The sequence below is a fragment of the Daktulosphaira vitifoliae genome, unplaced genomic scaffold (assembly GCF_025091365.1).
Source record: "Daktulosphaira vitifoliae isolate Bord-2020 unplaced genomic scaffold, ASM2509136v1 Scaffold_1, whole genome shotgun sequence".
In the NCBI taxonomy this organism is placed as follows: Eukaryota; Metazoa; Arthropoda; class Insecta; order Hemiptera; family Phylloxeridae; genus Daktulosphaira; species Daktulosphaira vitifoliae.
This window is the reverse complement of record NW_026099572.1, coordinates 16,050,713-16,057,378: the sequence shown is the minus strand read 5'-3', so window position 1 is coordinate 16,057,378 and position 6,666 is coordinate 16,050,713.

Here is a 6,666-nt window from a genome sequence, read left to right as displayed (position 1 = left end):
GGGAAAAAAAAAAAAAAAAAAAAAAAAAAAAAAAAAAAAAAAAACCACATCATAGTAAAACCAATACCTTCTCAGCTTCGCATCGAAGCTAAAAAGTGACGAAAAATAATATTCTGAATATTATAATCGAATACCTTGTATAATGGATGAATACTCTGTATATTTGTTTGAGGTCACTGAATCTAAATTTAATATTAATTTTGAAATAATCATAATTAGCTTAAAAGCAGCCCTGATGACAATTATTAAGTTATAAATTGCGTGTATTGAATAAATGATAATTTTGATCAAGTATTATGTTTTTAAAGCAGCTAATTTTTACCAAAATATTTTCAGTGAACATTGGGCTATTTAATAATATAGTTATCAACGTGTTACTCGATGGATAAATAACATAAATATATGCATATGTTTATAACTTTTAATAGGGAAATGTTAATATAAATAGACATATTAATTGTTACATAAAAGCTCATGATAAATAGAACATCATTAATAAGTTATTAAGCACTACTTATATGTAGTATAGTGTTATCTAGTACTGCAAAGATTCAATTTTTGTATTTTTTGGTCACACTGTGAGGTTTAAATTGATAAAAATGACGGCAGCTTTTTAATAATTTTTCATTTTATTCAATTTAATCACTTTTTTATAAATCAATAAATTATTTTACAAAAATAAGTTATTCTTAGTACTTTAGTATGTACAGAATTTTTATCTTTTTTTATTTTGAACCACTGTGCGTCAGTTAACTAATAATCTGATTCTTACAATATTATGCAATTTTGAACGGTGTTTTTAGTATACTAAAATCATTATTTTTAGGTTTCTGCCGTATAAAATAAATGTTTTGTGTTTCTATGCATTACAATATCTTATGCAATTTTATTTTTAAATATCTGAGAAAATGTTGTAGATAATTTTTTTGGTAATAAACTAAAGAATACTTCATTTTTTATAACATAAAACATTTAACTTCAATTGCCTTAAAAGTAGAGTTACCTCTTTTTCAGCAAACCCTTTAAGTTCTTTCAGGAAAATACTATTTGGATCATTAATTAAGTGGCACACTATTTTATTTTATTTTTAATAGCCTTAAATTTATTTTTAACAACTTCTAGTGCAGGATTATAGAAGCTCTTCTTGTCAAATTTACTTAATAAAACTAGTATACAGGGTGGCCCACCACTCACTGACAACTTAAATAACTTTTGATCCAGTTAATATTTTTAGTTGATTTTTTTTTTAAATAATAGTTATACGTTAGGTCTATAGCTATATCTCAATAATTAATTTTTTTACATTTTATTAAAAATATTAATTATTTTTAAATTTTAAATAAAATGTAAAAAAAAAATCTAAGATAGCTATTTTGTAGAGTAGAATTTAAGAAAAATTTTAGTAAAAAAATATCTTATTAATATTCAGTAGTAAATATTCTGTAGCGTTTTGAAGTTTGTGAAAATTTGAATTTTCATGTACTATTTTACGGTATTAAACATTGAAATACGTATTGAGAAAAGGACAGAAGAAAACGCTATCTTTTCATGATTACTGTGTATACATATGATGATAGTGTGTATACATTACAAACTTGGCATTAATACCATGATAAGAAATTAGATAAGGCAATTATTACTTATCACTCTCATTCAAAAGTATATTGAAAAGATAGCGTTTTCTTCTGTCCTTTTCTCAATATGTATTTCAATGTTTAATACCGTAAAATAGTACATGAAAATTTAAATATTTACAAACTTCAAAACGCTACAGAATATTTACTACTGAATATTAATAAGATATTTTTTTACTAAAATTTTTCTTAAATTCTACTCTACAAAATAGCTATCTTAGATTTTTTTTTTACATTTTATTTAAAATTTAAAAATAATTAATATTTTTAATAAAATGTAAAAAAATTAATTATTGAGATATAGCTATAGACCTAACGTATAACTATTATTTAAAAAAAAAATCAACTAAAAATATTAACTGGATCAAAAGTTATTTAAGTTGTCAGTGAGTGGTGGGCCACTCTGTATAATGCGAGTATTACAATCAATAATTATATTATATCTGTTTTTGGTCTTAGGGTACTTATCCTCAGATATAACGGTGAGGGAGGGTTTATAAGAACATCAGTGGACACATGATTGTAGGTAACAATTAAATTAAGAGCAGTTTTCCGTTTATTCAGTAAAGCTTTAAGTATAATTAAATTATACAATTTAATTAAAATTGGTAATGTAATCACAGATTAATAGTTAGACGGCTGATAAAGAGATTTGGGTGAGTACCACCTATTTGGAACAAAGTACGTTACCGTGTCCATAAGCTTTTGACACACATGATTTTTCGTACATATTACCTTTCTAACACATGACAATCAAATACATAGCGTCTCACTATAATATTAATCATTCTAAATTTGATAACAGATTGAAATTATTGATTCAGTTATGTACTATAATCTATAGTAGATTTTAAATGTCCTAAAATTTAATACAAATAACAATTTTATTTAAAAATTTAAAGATATATTTATAATTTATCTATCATTGAAAAGCTATTGTTATAACTTTGTGTGACGTTTATTTCAGTAATGATGTAAAATATGTTAATTAATAATGAATTAACAATTTTTATTAAAAAATATAAATATTTGTGTTTAGATGATTTTATTAAAGTAAATTATAAATAGAACTTTAAAATCTTTATTCATACATATTTTAAAGTATTTTATGTAACTTAAGCTGAACTTTTAAATGATGTTGAATGATAAACTATTAAAATGATTATAGTATTATATAAATTGACCATGAAAATGTTATGGTACTACAGTTTTAAAAAAGTCATAGTTCTTGAACGCTGAACTTTACTGTACTTTTGATACGTCATAGGTACTTTGTTATTCAATTTATAGAAAAGATACAAAAGTTTTATAAAAAAAGTTAATATATTTATGTTGCAAATTAAAATTTAGTACTATTATATTGTTAATAAGCAAAAAATATTATACTAGTTTTATATAACCATGACTCATGTGATATCATTAAAAATATAAAATATAATATTATTTTTTTCTTTTCAAAAGTTATTAGTATTCTACATTCAATAATTTTCAAAGAAATTTTGTTACTGATGTAAACATTAACCAACTAACAAACTAGAAAACGTACTATCTAAGAAATTGACTGGTTGATAACAAATTTTACTAGTATTTTGAAAGTTATTATCTCTTTAAATGAAAACTGTAGATGAAAGATGATTGAGTCCAGGTTATGGGATTTATCACAATTTGGACTCTATTTTAACTAGCTACTAAAAAAGTAAATTTTTGTCTGGTTGCCAATTAGGATTCTTCAAAACTAGTATTTAGGCATTATGAGCGGTTTTAAAATGAAATTAAACCCTGATCATTTTCTATATTAATTTTATTATTTACAGAAAATCTGTTTTTATTATCATTTTATATAATTTATTTAAAAATGTTGTCATTAAAAATTTGAAGGAAAAAGTTACAGAGCCTAAATAATAAAAGAGTGGCCAACTGTAGGCCTCTAGATGATTTCAAATCTAGTTATTATATTACAATTAACAATTGTTAAAGATTCGTAGATAAATTATAATTTATAATTATAAGAATATAAGGAAATGTTAAAATATGCTGTGCTTATTTTACACTTTAAATCTAAATATTTTTTACTTAAAAACATAATTTAAAATTTTATGAAATTTTTACGATTGTTATTTTAGTTTTAATCAATATTATCTTCTAACTTAGGAAAATGCTTTAAATACACCAAAAGGTATAAAGAGGAATTGGAATCATTACAATTTTTTTTACTATGTTTAAGTGTATCAAAAATAATTATTAATTTAAAAAATTGAAATATTAAACATGTACATATTTTTAATAGGTTGGCTTTAATGTCCTACAGTTAAATATGGTGAGAAAAAAAATGCATTTTACAAAATATATAAAGTGCCATTAAGAATACTTAAAATAATATTTATTGGGCAATTATTCTATTTATAGAATTCGGAGTAGGTAGATAAAATTACAAAATATTGAATTGGTTTTATTGTTAAAATGTAATAATTATTTTCTTGAGAATAAAAATAAAAATTACATTTTGTTTTTAAAATAAGTTTTAATTAAAAAATTAATAACTAGACTAAATATAATGCATTTAATAACTACATTCGTATGAAGTTTTTCATATTAGTTCATCTCCTCAAAATGATTATTAATGTGTCAATTTTGTAACTTTTGATGACTTTTTTACTCATTAATATTTTGGCAATTAGTGATGCAGAGCAAACTTTTTGATGAGTACAAAAAAGGTATTTTCTGGGTGTGCCACTTACGAATAAAAGTTTTACCTATATTATGGTCATTGAAATTTATACTTGTTAACTTGACAAGTCAAATAAGAGAATTATTTTTACTTTTGTAATTTTACTGAGTTACTTTCAAAAATAATCAACTTGAAGTTGATTTTTTAAAAACTAACTTAACTTAAATTAGTAAGAAAAAATCATTGATTTGCAAAACCTTGATATGTGTATGTGTCTTTGAATTTTATATTTCTTAAAAGCATTTTTCGTTGAGTAAATTTTTTTATTTATCAAGGTAATAGTAATAGTTAGGCATAATCGAGTAGAAATGATAGTTTCAACAAGAAGACACCTCTATAACTTGACCTCTGTACATAAATGTCGTTGTTCCTATAAAGGATATTAATTATATTATAATACTTTGATGATACAGTGTAATTTCCACCAAGCTTAGTCTAAATCGGATTAATAATTATTAATCCTATTTAGACTATACTATACGTAAATACATAATGTATTTCGATAATACGAACAGTGTTACAACAAAATAAATATAGTTTAGAAAAAATTAAAAAAAAAACACGCTTTTAAAGCACATCGAACTAAAAAGTTAATAATAATTTTAAAAATAAGCTTAAAACTATACTGAACGAAAAATATAAGTATTATTTTAAAAATTATTTAAAATTTTTTAGTTCGATGTGCTTTAAAAGCGTGTTTTTTTTAACTATATTTATTTTTTACTTTTTAGTTTCATTTGCTATGAAAGTGTGTTTTTGAGTTTTTTTAACTAAATTTTTTTTACATAAATAGCTACTGTATGTACATTTTTGGTAAAAATATTATAGTATGTAATATGATCATAATCGTTATGAACTCGATGTTCATGTTTTCATCAAGTTTCAAGTACTGTTCCATCGAACTTTTTAATTTAAGATTATTTTTAATTTTTTAGTTCGATATGCTTTAAAGGCATGTTTTTTTTTTAATTTTTCTAAACTATATTTATTTAGTTGGAACACTGTTCGTGTTATCGAAATACATTATGTATTTACGTATAGTATAGTCTAAATAGGATTAATAATTAATAATTTAGACTAAGCTTGTTAGTTTTTTATGACATCGCTGTTATAGTCACGAAGTATTTATTGTCAATTATCAATATCAATAGATATAATTTCTGTATTACCAGTTAGTGTGTTTAAAAACTTAACAATGTGTCTTATTACCATTGATAATAAAAGCTATATACCTGCGAATATCGTCATAAAAAACCAATTAGCTACCTGTATTTGTAATTTCTTATGAATTATACATATATATTATATAAATTAGAATCTTTAAATGTTTATATCTAATAATAAACAATAAAAATTTGTTTATATATATAATATTGATGATACGCATGCGTGTACGGGTACGAAAACCAAAAATAAAATTATACAGGAAAATATTGTTGTAGGCGATTAGTGGCGGGTGGGGTGAATGCGTTACAACAGTCTAGTCACAAGGTCATAGACGACGGAATACACGAGAAAAATAACACATGGCGCGTGGAGAGTTACAAACAACAAACATACATGCGAAACAAATATAAGTGTGTTAAAAACATAGATGGATTCACGTTACAGGTTCGGAGTAATGGAAAACATTTTTGCTAAAAATCTTTAAACATAACAATATTTTCTGATAAATGGAAATCAAACAAACTTATATAGATTTTTTTATATTTTAACACGATTATATTAGTTTCACCTATATGTATGTATGTTTGTAACTCTCCACGCGCCACGTGTTATTATTATCGTGTATACCGTCGTCTATGACCTTGAGACTTGACTGTTGTAACGCATTCACTTCATTCCGCTCACCAATTGCCTACAACAATATTTTATTATATAATTTTTAGTTTTTTATGACGATATTCAAAGGTATATAGTCTTTATTAAAAAATAATTTTTAACTTTTTAGTTTGATTATAAGCGTGTTTCTCAGCTTTTTTAAACTACATTTATTTAATAATTATTAAATGATTATAATAATTTATAATTGTTAAATAATACTTTAGAATATTAATTTTAAATATTTCAACTATAAAATACAATTCAATGATATATTTTTTAAAACATTGTAAAATCCATACGAAAAGTAATTTAAACACACTATTTTGTTATGTTCAAATTTTTTAAATAATTTATCCGTTATTTTTAACGTGATATTTAAATAAAACAAAGTTGTTTTATATCATAAAAATGTACGATGAGAACCTGAGGTTTTATAATGGTGTGTTTTTATGTATGTATAAATGCGTAAAAAAAAAACCG